The sequence below is a fragment of the Lygodium microphyllum genome, chromosome 14, assembly GCF_053477565.2.
Source record: "Lygodium microphyllum isolate KBCC chromosome 14, Lygodium_microphyllum_v1.1.10, whole genome shotgun sequence".
Lineage (NCBI taxonomy): Eukaryota > Viridiplantae > Streptophyta > Polypodiopsida > Schizaeales > Lygodiaceae > Lygodium > Lygodium microphyllum.
This window is the reverse complement of record NC_141148.1, coordinates 98295261-98313964: the sequence shown is the minus strand read 5'-3', so window position 1 is coordinate 98313964 and position 18704 is coordinate 98295261. Positions and strand designations below refer to the sequence as shown.

General features: G+C 42.8%; 1 non-coding gene across 1 annotated transcript; it reads right to left on the bottom strand.

Moving 5' to 3' along the window:
- Positions 1 to 17241: 17241 nt before the first annotated feature.
- On the bottom strand, positions 17242 to 17403 carry LOC148025889 (U1 spliceosomal RNA). Its single transcript, XR_015693205.1, has one exon. It is a non-coding gene; the product is annotated as a U1 spliceosomal RNA (small nuclear RNA).
- Positions 17404 to 18704: the final 1301 nt, after the last annotated feature.

Sequence of the window (18704 nt, the reverse complement as noted above, 5' to 3'; positions counted from 1 at the left end):
AACCAAATTCAAATGTGGTTTTCTTTCATTTTGTCTGACAAAGACAACTCTCCCTCCCTCCCTCCCTCCAAGTCATGCTGGCAATAGCAAGCATGACTTGCTATCGCCATGTGTCTAACATCATGTGGAGGGGGAGAATCTATTATATATTATTCTCATTGTCAATCCAAGAGGTCGTAAACCTCTAAAAGGCATCCTAAACCTTAAGAATATCCCAAACCAAATTCAAATGTGGTTTTCTTTCATTTTGTCTGACAAAGACAACTCTCTCTCTCTCTCTCTCTCTCTCTCTCTCTCTCTCTCTCTCTCTCTCTCTCTCTCTCTCTCTCTCTCTCGATAATAGAACACTTCCTCAAGAGATCTCTCACTATTGCCACTTTTGTGGAGCTATAGTGGTCCATGGTGGTACTTAGGCGGGTAGTAGACCATGGCAGCACATGTAGCATAGTCAATAGGGAGTGCAAGTCATGCTGGCGATAGCAAGTAACTAAGTGACAGGCATGAACAAGTGCCAGAGAAACAACGAGGCTTGTGATGGGGTAGCAAGCATGTGATAGTGTGACCTTTTATGGGTCAATCTCAATGGTTTTAGCACTGGTTGAATAGTGGCAATTGATTGTTGGGGTAATCAAGTTTTATCCTTGAGTATTGTAGTTATCGAGTGGAATGAGGTGTAGCTTGAGTGGAATAGTTATGAACACGAATATATGTGGCTAATGTAGCGATTGCATATAGGCTGGAAATGATGACCATGTGCACAATGGTAGGTATTGATAAGGAAGGGCACCCTTTCGTAAGTACAATCATAGAGTCATGTACAAGTGAAGATGACAAAGAATAAGGGTATCATTATGTAGGTATTGGTAATGAAGGGCACATGGTGGCCCACCTTATGTAAGATCCCACATGAAACCTATCTAAGTTGCTGCAAGCTTCCTTCCCTGCTACTTGCTCAATCATATGATCACGTATGGCAACGAATAGTGATTTCTCTTACTTACTTATAGCATTCAACTTTTTATAATTTATGCATACATAAAATTTCCCATTCTTCTTAAGTACTACAATGATCGATGATACCTAGGCAATATGCTATATTTCATAGATGAATCCTACTTTTAGTAACCAATGAATCTCTTCTCTAACATGGTGGGCAATTTCTCACCCATATCTCTTGGTATTCTTTCATCAAGTTGATCAATTGTTCCTCATCCTCTACTATGAGGCTCTTAGAAATGTAAACAAGTTTAGAGGATTCCCTTGATGTTGCAATGTTTACTTCTTTGATCTTGGTTGGTCCCTCAATGGGTTCATTAGATGTGCCTTGTGATTTGTGCCTAACAATACTACTACCTAGCTACTTTTTTTGAGCTTTGTGAATCTCTTTCAACTCATTGTTTTGTGAGTATTGCATTTTAGGTGTTTTCACCTTAAATGGACTGAAAGTTTGGACTTAGACTTAGTAGATTGGGCTGGTTGAGGAATTTCTAGGTTAGAATCACTACTTCTACCCATATTAGAGTTAGAACTTGTTGTGGTGTTCTCTCGGACTTGAACTAGGTTGCCTTTGATTATGACCACCTTAGGACCAGGATAGTGATGTTCATAGTCAAGCACCTTGAGATATTGGAGCCATTCCAACTCTAAGTGCACAATACCCATGCCAATGAGTAAGTTCGAGGTCTAAGAGGGTTTGGGGTTCGTATAGATTTGTTCAATGGTGTAGCTATCTATGTCGTAATCTGCTATATCAGACTCAGAATCATCATCGTCCTAAACTAATTGACAATCCTTGGAGTCACTCACTTCCGTGGCATCTACACCTTATTCCTTCATTAATGGGGCAAAAAGGCTATTATGAAAATTAAATATGACTTGATGCAGGTGACATGTGAGGCTGCTTAACAATTCTTTGAAGATGGCCAAATTAGTGTCTACCTGATTACGAAAACATGGCTACCACTAGCTAAGGACCTTGTGTAATGCAAGCTTGTCCATTATAGTAGGATGGCCCAAAAAAGTTGCACGTTTACCGAGTCAAGGGCCATCATAAAGAGTAGCATATAGATTGATTCTACTGGAGAATCTATCATGAGGTTTGAAATCTCATGCATTTTTCTGACTCAAGCATTCATAGGCTGATTGATACTCTGACTCTTCTATAAATGGTAGTTCTAAGGTGGCGTGAATGTGTATCCAATCATGTTCATCCTTAAGGGGTTGCACGCTTGTTAGAATCTCCACACAAGAGTGTCAAGATAGGGTCCAAGTCAGCCAGTGAGGTTTTCCACTAAGACACTATCTCCATGCAAACTGCCTCCTTATTTCTTAAAAAGACCAGACCATTGCCCAAGTCCTCGACAAGACATGCATTGCATATCCATGGTCAGCCAAGCAATAGATCATAATCTACTCCTTTCATGACAATGAAGGTAACCTTGAATTGCACCCCAACGATCTCGATAAGCCAATATCTTAGAACCCTTATTGGTCTAACTTTAAAACCATTGGTGATCTCGGATTAAAATGTACTAGTTCAATCAATGGATTTTTCCAAGCTTGGAGTACATCTTGATTCACTATCCTCACACATGTTCCACTGTCAATGATTCCTTGCCAAATAGTATCTCCAAGGGTCTCCATGGGAAGAATAGCATGTCGCTTGGCTCGTTTCCCCAAAATGTGTTAACCCCTAAAGCACTTAAGGTTGGAGGTGCACTAAAGCTGAGTTGTAGAATATGGTGAAATCTGGCAGGGTTCATTCCTTCTACCCAATATTTTAATCCTTCACAAATTAATGAGATACATTTGAAAAAATTTCCAAGTAAAATGGTAATTTTTGTGGATGCAAGAGCTACAATAATGGTTGTTTTGATGGCCTCATATATATAATGAGACCTGCTTGTATCATGAACAAGAGAAGACTCTTATTCTATGGGTTGCAGTTCATTCAGGGGTTCGGCCATGATTTCAATTTGTCATTTCTTTTCTTGAAGAGATGCATGGGATAGGCTTGGAAGGTTCAGGATCTCATTAGCCTACACTATTTGGAACTCATCTTGAGTCACCTTTACCCATTCCTTAACCTTGAAAATTGTAGTTAGCTGCTGAACTAGGTTAGGGTATCCCTCGTCCTTGGTGATGGTTTCTTTAGTAGTCTATGGTACTGTTGTAGAACTCTCTATGCTAGAGGCAGCAACATTCTCTTAAGTTTGAGTTTAGCTCTCTTTCTCATTTTCTTGGTGCTCTTTTTGCCAATAATGGATCCATTCATAGTCATGGGACCTTCAATGCTCACTCCCCCAACCTTACATTGTGTGAGAGTGATGGCATGCATAAGAATGGGAAGGCTATCTTCATCGTTTTCCACTATAAATAGGCTCAAAGGAATATATGGCACTACAGCCTTCCTTTTGCTTGCCTTACACTATGGATAATCTAGATACATGTGTGTAATTTCACGTTCAAGGCAATGTTGGCCATCATCACCTACCTTAGACTACTCTTGTTTCTTTGGACACCTCGAGGAAACATGCCATAGTTGCCCACAATTCCAATAGGCAATGGGGTCCTAATTTGCAGACATGCCTCATTTCCAGCCTCATACCAACATAATAAAGGGTATAGGATAGTAGTCCATGAGGATTAGATGTCCTTCATCATTGTAATAGACAAAAGGGCTTGTGTATTTTGCTTCTTCTGTTGGTTCTTCATATAAGTGGACAAGGGCATCACTAGGCGGGTGCATGACAATTGGCATAGGAGGGCTAGGGATTCCTAAGGGTTTAATCTCAGCTCATTGCATGGCCACTATAGAGGGGCTAGTAGTGCCAATGATGGGGCAAGTGGAGGCTGTTTGGGCCATGGTTAAATTGTTGGTAGGCAAATGTAGGAGCAAAGAGCCTACATGGGGCTCTACAATATGGTACTTCATGGCGAAATCATCCACAATTCATGCATGATCAAGGTGGTCGAGGACATTCTAAAGGTAGGTGATCCCCATCCTTGCAATGAATGCATTATACATTTTGGTTGTGGGATCTAGAAATTTTGAGTGATTTTTCTATCTTGAGTAGTTATTGCTCTAATTCATAACATCTACAATAAACTCTTGGGTATCCTTGGTTTCTGTGTAGTTTTGCCCTACAATCATGACTAATAAGATCCATATGGCCTTTTCTCTCTAATCCATTTCATGGTGGAGGTGGTCCACATGGATAGGCTTATCCAAAACATTATTGATGTTGGAGTGATCAAGTTCAAAGTTCCTAACCAAGGTTTCACAAAACCTTTCATTGTAGATGCCTTTGATGAAGGATTTGCCACATCAAATTGCACACTCTTGTGCACTTACATACACCTGAGTGCACTTGTGTACAGTTGAGTGCACTAACATGTACACTTGTGTGCACTAGAACCTGCCTTACCATTAGATCCATCTCTTCACACAATTCATAGTAACCTTCCATATCATAGTGTATTAGTCCCGGTGCACTGCACTTGCATATCAACTTTCAACTTTGGTGCATTATGTGCATTAAGCATTACCCACGTGCACTAGTGCACATACATTTGTGCACTATCCCACTCCTACACACAATCTTTCATAACTACTTGTAGTTAATGTATGTATCATGTGTACTCATTATGAGCCTTGAATTCATTTAAGATCCCAACTACACAAACAAGTGAATAGTAGTATGCCACTCATACATGCACTTGTTGCAAGAGTCTTTTTTGTCTCAATACCAACCCACACCCACCTTGTTTGCAAGGGAAGTTTGGAGGGAAGAAGGTGGCATCTTGTAGTGCACCAGTGTGCAATGGTGTGATTGCATGCATTCGTGTGCAAAATGTGCATTGGCACTGGCATTGGCATAGACACATGCATGTGAACTTCAGTACCCTTGAGTGCACTAGTATCCACAACCCCACCCACTCTAGGTCCACTACTACATTTAGCCTCACCCAGTTCACTTATGCGCTTGATTGCACATAGTGCGGTTGCTTTGACACTCACACACACTAACATTGGCACACACTGACATGGACATGTGCATGTACACACATGTGCACTTCTGATGCACTTGTGCTAGCAACTCTAAACACCTTAACCTAATGCAGAAAAACATGTATTGAGCCAACCATTGTGTACTTGTGTATGCTCGAGTGTACTTGTGTGTGCCTATGTATGCTTGAAATTAGTGCACTTACCTGTACATGCACTTAGGAGCACTTGCACTTAGACTTAGGTGCACTTGCACCTAATCGTATTTGCACTTAGATGTGGTGGCACTCATGTGCACTTATGTACACTACCTCTTGCACTTGCACTTGTATCTAGAATTGCATGTCACATGCCACCCAAATATTTTTGTAATTGTACATAGTCACACCTGTTTAGAGTGCACATGCACTATGCACTAACCCTGAACAACTAAGTCTCTGAGCTCACCTTAGGACACCTTTCTTCTCAATCTACATTTGCATACCTTAAGGCATGAGAAGGAATCATAACTCTACATGTTGAGCACTCTAAGCACACATATTAATTCACTTTCCACACATGTGCATTGTTGCACCCCACGTAGTCACTACATTCCACCCTCAATGCGCGCAATTGCATTTGCACATGCGCAAAGTGAAAAGAAAGGGTAATTGCAATAATTAAAAAGGAAACTTGCAAGGGAAAAGAAATAAACTCAACAAGGCAAAAAAAACCGTCAAAACCAGAAGGAAACACAATTAATCTAATGCAAGTATAATTGTTTGAAAAGTTAAATGTGCTGCATGAAAGTGTTTTTTACACATTGTTTGATGGCTCAATATTCAATGATCTAAAGAACAAGAAGAGATAAAGGTAGGAGACTCAAAAATAAGAAGCAAAACATAGATGTAACCTTCCAACACCCACATCAAGGAGAGACCCCAGTCCTAGTAGATCCTAGACATTTAGAACACCCCTATACGTGACCTAATTAACTAGGTTATCTAGTTAGACCACTGAGAAGCAAGAGAGACCACGAGGATGACATCAAGCACAATGGAGAGAATTGAGGGCTTGAGGCAATGCCTTGAATGACTTCCAAGCCTCAATCAACAACTTCTAGTAAGCTACAAAGTTTAATGTCTTTGATATGACTCTTGAGGTAATGGAAAAACTTTGAGAGAGCTACAAGGCCAACGGATAAACACTCTTAACTGAAAACTAGATCTTAACAATGACACTAGACACCAGCTTGCAACCATGCAAGCAAAGATGGAAAATATCCATCGAATGTTATTGAATGCAAGAGCAATAGGATGGGGATAGGATTCCTTCTCAGGTCCCATGCAATGATGCCCTTGTTTGACTACTCTTATTTGATGCAAGTAGGGACCCACATTGCACAAACCATCCTAACCTGAATGGAAAACATTCTAAGTGCTAGAGTATAGGTAAAAATCCCCTTAGTTGCAAAATAGCTAGATAAATACTGCACCAAGGATGACCCTTATAGCTTTATCAAAAAATTTGTGCAAGTCTATGATGCCAATAACCTTATTGGTGACACCAATCAAGTTCAAGCCTTTGAACTTTGCTTAGGAAAAAATGGACAAACCTCGTTTACTAATCTTGATGCTACTAAGAAGGCCTCCTTCATATTGCTTATGAACTTTGCTTAGGAAAAAATTGACAAACATGGTTGACTAATCTTGATGCTGTTGAGAAGTCCTCCTTCATATTGCTTATGGACATATTTAGTAAATGCTTCATAAAAACTAGCTATGGGGATAACCTCATTGTTCAACTCATAAACATCGAGTAGTAATGAGGATGAGAGTCGGAGAGATTACATCTCTAAGGTTCAGATTCTGTACAAACAAATCTCTACCACCATAGAGCGACCCATCACCATGGCCTGCATGGCTAAGCATACTATGTACACGCTCCTAGATGGTTCTATTCATCCACTCAGTCAAACTATTTTGGGGTGGGGTATAGGGGCCGTCAACTGACACCTAGTACATCTCTCATCACATAGCTGCTAAAAGGCATGTGACACATATTCTCCCCCATTATCAGTCCTAAGGCATTTCAACCTATGTCTAATCTGGTTCTCAACAAATACAAGCCATCTCTGAAACACAACCAAGACATTTGACTTAAGCTTAATGGGATAAGCCCAGACTTTACGTAAAAAATCGTCAATAAACGTCACAAAATACTTTGCACCACCCATAGACTAACAAGGCATGGGCCCACAGACATCCGAATGTACCAATGCAAGGGTCTCACTCATGTGTGCCTTACCAGACTTCTTATGTGTATTCCTAGTCTGTCTCTCATAAAGATAATGCTCACATGAATCAAAACATGCATAATCAAGGGGCAGTAAGTACTGCAAACCAAAAAGCATTTTCATTCCCTTCAAGGACATATGACCCAAATGGGCATGCCAAACAGATACATGTGGGATGGAACCTACTGACAAAACATGGTCAACAGAGGACCCATCAACTACAAGAGGATAGAGGCTACCAACCTTGGCACTGCTAGCAAGCACAAGTCTGGCACGTGTGATCTTCTAGGAAGAATCCCCAAAAGAAACATGAAACCTAGCATCATCAAGCTGCCCTGTAGACATAAGACTGCATGTAAGCGCAAGTACGTGAGGTACATAACAGAAAAGTACTGCAGGTAGAGAACTGCAACCGTACATTCCCAATGCCAACAATAGCAAGTGACGTGTCATCACCCAAGCAAACTGAACCAGAGAGAGTGTGGTAGGAATGGAACCACTCACGACAAGGTGTAACATGAAATGAAGCACTAGAATGCAAAAACGAGCACTGCGTATACATAGAGTGAACCTGGTCAATGACGTAGCATCACAAGAACTAGCTGCAAATATGTACTCCCCATCGGAGTCTTCAGTCTGCATAACATTTATCTCCTCTATTGAGCATATATGGCCCTTCTTACCGCAATGATGACATGTCACATTAGCATTTCTTCCATGAGACTTGTTGCGTGACTTACCACGTGACTTATACCTAGACTTTTGAGAGTCTCTGCCACGACTATTCTTTCTAGTACCATCTTTACGTCTAACAATCAAAGCATACAACACACGAGAGGCATCCAAGTTCTTATGGTTGATCTCTTCCTACAGAAGAGCACTCTCTACATCAAGCAAGTTCAAAGTAGTAGCAGGAGTACATAAGGCAATGTGGAATACATCCCATGACTCACTTAGAGTCCCAAGCAAAAACAATGGAGTAACCTCATCATTGAAGGTAATGCCCTGTGAAGTCAAGTTCTTGAGAATAGCATGGAACTGGCTCAAATGAGAAGATATCATCATATTCTCCTTCATACGCAGGTCCATAAAATGCTTCAGCCAATACATCTGACTTGCTGGAATTTTCTTATCATACAGATTCTTGATCTTATCCCAAAGTTGCCAAGCACTCTGTGCTTCCTCAACCATATTGTAATGCACCTATTCAGTGAGAGACAAGATGAGGGTGGACTTTCATAACTTATCAAGCTCCATCCATTCATCATCAGTCATAGTTTTAGGGCTCGTCACCCATCCTTAGTGGCTTTATCTGTTATTTGTGCACCAATACCTGCCAAACTTGGCTCTTCCAATAGGCATAATTTATACCATCAAGCTTAGTAATGTTAAAGATAGCACTGTCAGTGGAAGAAGATACCATACTACAGTCCAAAATGGTGCAGATCATTCAAAAGTACTTACTATTTTTTGCTGTGTAGATAACCAAATTACCACCAAAACCAAGGCAAAATGACCACGAACTGATAGCGAATGATGCTGCCCACCAAATACCATCAAAAGTATATAAAGCCAGGATGATTCAACACAAAAAATACATCATAGTCCATGCATAATTACTTGCTGTAATAAGTTACAGCCAGGTACAATGAGAGCAAACTGTAGGCAAAATGAATGCACCAAGTCAACGATTGACTGTCAAAGCATAATCGACATCAAGCAGGCATAAATCAGCAAGTGACAATCATACAGACATCGAGCAAACACCCAAGCATGTCAAATGAATCCGTCAGTAAGCCGGCATGCCCCTTGTATAATAGGGCAAAGTATACACAACACTGGCAAGACCTGATACAAATAGATATATACTCAAGGAGTGTAAAGCCCAAATCAACCCAAATACATCTATGAGGACCGTGGCATATCAACCATGCAACATCAAAGTGAAGATCCTAGTCTCAGTAAAGCTGTCTCAATGCTCAAGTATCATAACCCACTTGCTCTATATCTATCAAGCGTATCAAGACGCTCATACTGGCACAAAAGCCGTAAATGTCAAGCAAGAAAGCTCGAACAAAGCATGTAAGAGTACACCAGTGACAAGTGTGCAAGATCAAGCATCAACGAGACATCCCAAGTATATAGACTCCATAGCATCCATACATAGCATCCGTAGACATCAAGTATATCCAAATTGTAACTCTGGTAAGCCAAGAAATAGCCAAGCCCATGCAATCAAATGTCAAGCCCAAGTAAGCCGCAGTAGCAATCAACTCCAAGACAAAGTAACTAGCATGTATAGAGATGGCATAAGCCAAGTATGTCAAGACCGGTCAGACATAAGTGAGGTACATGCCAAAGTACATCCAAAGATAAAGATTCAAGTGCTACAAAGAGGAGCTCAAGCTTAGCCAATGATCCGAAGCAATATCAAGCTCACAGTCGATCCCCAATGATCAATACATCAAAGTACATCTCCCAAGCACGTCCTAATTGCAAGAGACAAAGGCAAACATGAAGTAATAGGCTTCATGCCACTATTGTACATCACTGATTTATTGTTGAAAACTGTGATTTTTCAGCCCAAAAATCAATCCAATGTCATGGAAAAACATATGCCTTGCATCCCCCAACAATCAGTCATCAATAGGCATCAAATTGCTTAACTAGGAAGCTCCTAACAAACGTAGGCATCAACTACTAGTGTAGCATTGACATTTAGTGTCTGTAAGCTGCTATAAACTGGTTCAAAACTGTGCTACAGGGCCTCACATCAATATTCAAGGCTTAGGAGGCTTCAAAGCATGTCAAGCATCATTGCCAAGGTTGCCACAATGATTAGGAAGTATGCGAAGATCATCAACAAGTTGAAGATGTGCTGTCCACGGGCTACCAAGAATCGACGCAAATTCATGCTGCATGGCTGGAGGGTTTGTTACTTTTGCTGATCTGATTCAGGATGCTCCAGGGCTTTACCACGTCAAGGGAGGCACACAAGAAGCCTCGAGTAGCCACAAGAGATCTATGATGAGATATGAAGCACAGGAGCTTCAATGGTGATGCCCCCTTTCTCTTCTGAGACTTGTAGACCTGTGAACTCAATGAAACCCTGAAACAAATGAAAAAGTAACTCTACTGCAATGCCTTGAGGGTGCCCAAAAGGGCCGAGTAGGTGCTTGAGAAGCCAAGGCGTGACAAGATCTCGAGCAATCACAATGTGTAACTGGGCCTTTATTCAAATTGTCACTAAAAGAATAAAGAATAAAGTGACGATAACAAGTAACCACCACCTACAGTGTGCAATGGTAGGTACTGTCAGTGTAGTAATACACAGGCGGCCAGACAGAGGAGCCTTTACCCCCAACAGTTAGGACGATCAACGAGAGGCTACATGCGAATACACGATCTAACCCTTGCATCTTCACACTTATGACATGACATACATACATACAACCAAAAGGAGAGTTAGAAACACTTGGCCCATTCAGCAATTGGTCATGGTTGAAAGTCATTGGTGTACTAGATGTTGGAGTCGCTCATTGTCGCTGGAGGGTTCGATGTCGTCTGTAGGGCGCACCACAGCTCATCACAACATACCTCAACACAGTCTAGACCATGTAGCAACACCTATGGAGGTACCCGTATAGGTGAACACCGCCAAGTTATTATCTACGAAGCATATAGCTCTCAATCTTACGAATCACTCAAGTTAAGGATGATAGAACACTCACCAACCATATACAAACATCACTCAAAGAGATGATAAGAACCCATGACTCACACCCATATTAGAAATCAACCATGCAACATCAAAGTGAAGATCCTAGTCTTAGCAGAGCTGTGTCAATGCGCAAGTAACATAACCCACTTGCTCTATATCTATCAAGCGTATCAAGACGCTCATACTGGCACAAAAGCCGTAAATGTCAAGCAAGAAAGCTCAAACAAAGCATGTAAGAGTGCACCAGTGACAAGTGTGCAAGATCAAGCATCAACGAGACATCCCAAGTATATAGACTCCATAGTATCCATACATAGCATCCGTATTCATCAAGTATATCCAAATTGTAACTCTGGCAAGCCAAGAAATAGCCAAGCCCATGCAATCAAATGTCAAGCCCAAGTAAGCCGCAGTAGCAATCAACTCCAAGACAAAGTAACTAGCATGTACAGAGATGGCATAAGCCAAGTATGTCAAGACCGGTCAGACATAAGTGAGGTACCTGCCAAAGTACATCCAAAGATGAAGATTCAAGTGCTACAAAGAGGAGCTCAAGCTTAGCCAATGATCCGAAGCAATATCAAGCTCACAGTCGATCCCCAATGATCAATCCATCAAAGTACATCTCCCAAGCACATCCTAATTGCAAGAGGCAAAGGCAAACATGAAGTAATAGGCTTCATGCCACTATTGTACATCACTGATTTATTGTTGAAAACTGTGATTTTTCAGCCCAAAAATCAATCCAATGTCATGGAAAAACATATGCCTTGCATCCCCCAACAATCGGTCATCAATAGGCATCAAATTGCTTAACTAGGAAGCTCCTAACAAACGTAGGCATCAACTACTAGTGTAGCATTGACATTTAGTGTCTGTAAGCTGCTGTAAACTGGTTCAAAACTGTGCTACAGGGCCTCACATCAATATTCAAGGCTTAGGAGGCTTCAAAGCATGTCAAGCATCATTGCCAAGGTTGCCACAATGATTAGGAAGTATGCGAAGATCATCAACAAGTTGAAGATGTGCTGTCCACGGGCTACCAAGAATCGACGCAAATTCATGCTGCATGGCTGGAGGGTTTGTTACTTTTGCTGATCTGATTCAGGATGCTCCAGGGCTTTACCACGTCAAGGGAGGCACACAAGAAGCCTCGAGTAGCCACAAGAGGTCTATGATGAGATATGAAGCACAGGAGCTTCAATGGTGATGCCCCCTTTCTCTTCTGAGACTTGTAGACCTGTGAACTCAATGAAACCCTAAAACAAATGAAAAAGTAACACTATTGCAATGCCTTGAGGGTGCCCAAAAGGGCCGAGTAGGTGCTCGAGAAGCCAAGGCGTGACAAGATCTCGAGCAATCACAATGTGTAACTGGGCCTTTATTCAAACTGTCACTAAAAGAATAAAGAATAAAGTGACGATGACAAGTAACCACCACCTACAGTGTGCAATGGTAGGTACTGTCATTGTAGCAATACACAGGCGGCCAGACGGAGGAGCCTTTACCCCCAACAGTTAGGACGATCAACGAGAGGCTACATATGAATACACGATCTAACCCTTGCATCTTCACACTTATGACATGACATACATACATACAACCAAAAGAAGAGTTAGAAACACTTGGCCCATTCAACAATTGGTCATGGTTGAAAGTCATTGGTGTACTAGATGTTGGAGTCGCTCATTGTCGCTCGAGGGGTCGATGTCGTCTGTAGGGCGCACCACAGCTCATCACAACATACATCAACACAGTATAGACCATGTAGCAACACCTAGGGAGGTACCCGTATAGGTGAACACCGCCAAGTTATTATCTACGAAGCATGTAGCTCTCAATCTTATGAATCACTCAAGTTAAGGATGATAGAACACTCACCAACCATATACAAACATCACTCAAAGAGAGATGATAAGAACCCATGACTCACACCCAGATTAGAAATCAACAAGATTGAGGGCATAGAGAGAGAGTATATTAGCATGCACAGTTGATGGTGCATCAATGTATCCCACTCGATTTGGCATAAGTGTAAGAACAATGGCCAATAATTCTTGTAATGCCATGCGTAGAAGAGAGTGACATTGTCATGTTATGGTTGCAGAGGCCCGTCTCATGTGTGCATAGGGAAACAAGAACATATACAATCACCAATTTTCATAATGTCCCTCAAATCTCACCTCTCAGTTCGCTAGATTAGAAGAGTTGTTACAATTAGCATCTCCCTATGTCTTACACTATTGATAAATATAGGAGGAAATCCCAAATCCTGACATCCATTGATATAATCCTCATTGTTACCTACGTGAAGATTATATACCTTGTGCACAATTGATGGTCTCTCTATTGTACAAGTCAATAAATATCTTCTCTCTATTGTACAAGTCAAAATGGTCTCTGAAAGCAAGGGACACGATACCCAAAGGAAGGGTGCTTTTGAACTATACCCTAGAAGGACCAACAAAAGGTTCAATTGATTTAAACTATGGGGTGTCCCCACCTTTTCCACAACTAGCTTCCTATCCAAGGGTGTTTGCCACCTTCTCTTGAAGTGAGGCTTGTTATGAAAGAAAATTTCTTAACATGTGTATAGATACTTAACAACAAGGACAACACATAAATCAAAAGGCAAATTCTAGCAAAGGAAAAGAAGTAAATGATAGACTTGCGGTGAGCAACTCAAAGGACTGAGGGCCATGAACCCTAAAAAGGAACATAAATCTTAAAAATAAAAAAAACACAAGTATACACTTGGAAATACACACAACACAAGACTCAACAAAGAGCAAAAGATAGCTCGAAGGTCTTTAAAAAACAAAGACCCCAAAGCATATAACAAAAATTCAACCTTCTAGGAGAAGACAAAGAGATCTATTCAACCATTGAGAGCCTGACAGTTGATGCACTTATGTGCAACCAATGGGACTTGTCATATAAAGCTCTTTTGAGATGGTTTTGGCCGACCCACTTCTGTCCCCGTAGAGTTTTCGATAAGCATTTGCTATACGACATTCAAACCATCCTCCAAATCATTACAACTTGCACTAGGCCAAGTCACAACTCTGAAAAAGTCAATCAAGGTGCTTTGTCGTGAATCGCTTACATACCTTTATTGGGACTAAAAGGCGTGATCTTTAAGTTAATGTAGGTACAAAATGAAGACCCCGAATAATGGTTTGAATCTCTCTCGAAATAGACACGGTGGAACCACCCTCTAATCTCATAGCACACTAGGCACCCGTATATGTAGTGCTCCTCGGTCTTTGACCCCAATTGGTAGATCCAATCCTAAAGGGGAAGGGAATATGCTCCATAGTGACTTGTCTCTATCTGTAATTGATGTGAGGATGTGTGGATTTGACCAATGGTGCACTATACCCTATGGTACATGTATATATACTTTTGGTAGAAAGCTATCTTTTGGTAGAATACATTGTAGTTGCACATTGCGATAACATTATCCAACTCAAAAAGAAAATCATGGTTGAACTAATTTAGACACTAACTTGAATGCTTCTTTACTCTTTGAGGTTAACACTATCCCACCTTCTACATGAGTGCTCCATATAATGACTTGTCTCTATTTGTAATTGATGTGAGGATGTGTGGATTTGACTAATGGTGCACTATACCCTATGATACATGTATATATGCTTTTGGTAGAAAGCCATCTTTGTTCCCAGATCCTAGGTACGTGCCAAACAAGTTGTGGTTATATGTCATTGAACATTGTCCATTCTAATCATCTTGTTCAGTTGCCCTCAATTGAGCTCTACAAAAGGGGAATCCAAGCTATGTTGTATAGGTGGAAGGTGACCCATATGTAGCCCTTGTGGTTGCAACCATGTGTTTTTCCGAGCATACTATCACTTAGTCTTGGTACAATTGATCAATAATGGGACATTAGTTGGAATCCTGTTCTTTCAAGAGTTCCGATGCTCGTTGACACAACCATCTCTCACATAGTTGACCCACATTTCAATCTCCAAGCCATTCACTCTCTCCTCACAATCCCAATGCAAGCAAGAAAACAAACGGCTCAAGAGTCTCTAATAGGCTTACGTTCTCACCTTCATGCATTGTAGTTTCAATGCCTCCATGGGTTTATCATTGGCCTTACAATTCAAGTGGTGCTTCTCAATGTGCTTCCACTGCTCCACATTTGATCCAAAATCCACAAGCACTCCATCAAAAATATGAAAAGGAAAGGAGTGGAAATCTCAACCTTAAACCATGCCTCTCATACTCCAAGATATGAAAGAAGGGGGAGGAGAGACGTTCTTGCTCCTCTCACTAGTTTTTAATATGATACAAAGGCTCGATTGTTGCGCTTTTCGTGGGAGTTGGTGTGATTGCTTGCACCGAAGGTCTCGATGCTCAATAGAATCAAGTACATCCATTGTTCTTAATATAATGGTCATCAAATTTAGTCCCATTTCTTGAAAAGTCTTCCAAGTGGGACTTCCTCTTCGGCACCTTCGCGATTGGAAAGCATCTATACGCGATTGGCACGCTTCGAAGTTTTGATTATCAAGGCGATTTTCCATTTGCTCAGAAGGAAACGTTGAGCTCCCCCACAAGGATTCATTGCCGCATTTCTAGGGACAAGGTTGGGTTGGCCAATTTTAGTTCATGATATTGAAATCAACACGAGCATCGACGACATTGAAAGTACCTCGGATAACTCTTGGCCTCTAGGATCAATATTCATGGCTTTGAAAATACCTTTTGAATGCTAAGCAATTGTCATGTAAGGCAATTGCCGAATGCATCTTAGATTAGCGTGTCATTGAATTTATGCGTGGACATTCGGTCTGCTAGTCCTTGGCTGGTCTTCGTATTGGCTACCTCTAGCGATTTTTATGGAGGAGTTCTTGGATGGAATTTCTGTCCACATAAGAGTAAGCTCAAGGCTTTACAAACCCGGGTGGCTTGTATTCTAAAAACAGGCCATACCCTCCACTCCTACCTAGTCGATCTGTGGAGGGGCCACCTGCAGCTCAAAGGATCAAAAGATAGCACTAAGTCACTGCCGATCTACAGCGCCCTGAACTGAACCTAAAGTTCTCACCTTTTGGAGCCAGTTCTTCCCTGGGCCTAAACAAGTATTTTGCAGAGCTGGCTGCCTTTTCGGCAAAGGCAGGAACTCGGGAGCATTAAGATTTCATTCATGCTTTCGGGTCACTTCTCGTGGGCTCCCGAAGGAGCTGAAGAAAGGGTGCCTGAAAGTCTGGATTCTAGTGCGACCTGTCCACCATATCACCACAATGCCCAGGACAATGTAGTTCTGTCATTAGCCTACGGCTCCAGTTACACTACAAAGTATAGGAAGGTTAACCCATGCATGCACCGTTATCAATCTACAGTTTGACCTACCATGGCGGCCAAAATCCGCACAAACTTCTCCAGTAGAGAGCTGCGGCTTCAGGCATTCATTCAATGAATGTCATGGGAGCTCTGCTGATTCCCTGGCCTTGCGCAAACCTAAAATTTCCGACTTCAAATGCCCCTGAAATTGCTGTCGTTGCACATACATGCCTTGCGTGCACTGTCTGTGTGAACCAGTTTGCATGCTATGCGATTGGTGCCTCTTCCACTTTGTTACCTCTGGAGCCCTCACACATTTTTTTCCCTGTTGCTTTGGTCCCTTGTCACGGTGCACCCTCGACGTATCGAGGGAGAAAATCGGAAGCTAGGCAGGAGAGGCCTCCTAACCTGCTCCGTCTCCACCACATGGTATGTAATCATCGAGGGAGACCATGAGGTCATCTCATCCTCCCTTGACACAAACCAAGCAAGTGCCGTGTGTGTGTGGTCGGAGCAGGACCTGGCAGCACAAGCCTAGAAGGAAGGAAAGAGAACGAAAGATCAGTGCTGACCTCTCCATCAGAATCCATGGCGCCGGAGCCACCTGCGCAGCAAGCAACAATTTGATCGCGCCGAGAAGACGCCGGCCTCCCGCCCCGCCATCCAAGCGTGTCCGCAACCACCCAGGTGGGCCCGGTCATCAAAACTCCGATTGTGGTGCGGTCCATGCGGCAGGCCGGGCCAGCAGGATCAAAGCTGCGGCGTCCATGGGACGTCGGAACGAGACTTACCATGCGCTGCCAGATCGGGACTTTTCTCTCTGAAATCTGCACCGATGGCCTGGGGGCGACGACGAAGATCGGTCGGAAGGCGTTCCGAACGACACTTGCAGCGTGGATGCATCTGCAGGTTGGGGCTTCGCTCTGAATAGGGGCCGCGCGAACGCGAGCCCCCGCTGCCACAAATTATGACGTGCACTCTCCCACTCAGGGGAGATGCTAGAGTGCGGCCCGTCCGCAGTGCAATGGAGAGGCCGACCCTAGGCCATCGGCCTTCCTGATCACCGATAAACCCCGCCCAGGTAAGTATGCTATACTGCCAGCCAGGCTTCGCCTTAAGTAGTAGGTAGCCCCCCTCCCTCCCTACCTCCCTCCCAGCAAGCACCCCATTCACGACCAGAGGCTGCAGGCTATACCTAAGGGACGGAAACGCCAACGTAAACGCAGCAGAGCTCAAGACTCGAGAGAGGCCCCCCTCCTCGAATTTGATATTCACCGAAAGTCTCCTCCTTTCCAAACTCCCTTTTCCCCTTCTCGCATTTCATTTCATTGGTATTACAGGGGTACCAAGGTTTGAGAGCCCCCACCGAATCTCCCAAACGGGTCAATGGTAGCTCCACTTCTCTTTTGTTGCGGCCACACATCGGCATGCATTTGGCTTGGCGGTGTGCTCATCCTCCCTTTCTATCCGGCAGCTCCTTCTCTTCCCGAACCACCCGAGGCGATGTATGCAGCATCGCAGGCCGCTCCCTTCTCACACGTCTCCCGTCTCCTCATTCCTCCCGAGAGACCGCCCCGCCAAGGCGTCACAAACTCGCATATGCGTGGGGCGTTCGCGCGTGGTCGTCGTGCACCCAAGCACCGCTTTTGGAACCGGCAAAGGACCTCCGAGCTCGTAGGCCGGTGGGGCGGCATGGAGATGCTCAACCCTTAGGCATACAATCAGACAGATGGGATGCTGAACCGTTTGTGAGCTGCCATGCGCGCGCGTGAACTCTTGGTTGTTTTCTTTCTTGCTTGCTTCGAATGCTTAGGAGAGAGTAGATGGTTCCAAGAATAGAATATGAGTAGATCATGTGAGGGGTCATTGAGTCCAAGAATACTGAGCTCCTAAAACAGGAGGAGTTCCATCCAAGTCTTGCGTGTCACTCGTGTAGCTCGCCATTTTGATCTCATTTTTTGCTAAACCCCGAGTCCTCCATATCATGTGTGTGGCTTACCATTTTGATTTTGTTACTAAGACATGGGTAGAATCAATTACTCTAAGACACTTGTATTCCCCTCGTGCAATGGAATAGGAAGCTTGCATGCCCAATATTCGGATTGAGAGGTGAAATTTCGATTGCCCAAGTTGTGCTTACCCAGAATCTATGCCTACCAGAATAGACTAGAGTAGGAAAATATAGTTCTGAGGAACTAGCTAAAGGCAACTTCATGTTTGGAATCGATAAGATTAGGTAGAAGATCCACATTCAATATAAACCTACAAAAACCCAAAAATAATTTATGACCCATTGGCCTATTATAATAGAGATTATGCATGTGCAGCTACGGAAATAATAGGTTGGGTATGTAGAGGAGAAGAGGTTGAAAGAACTCTCTCTATAGTAT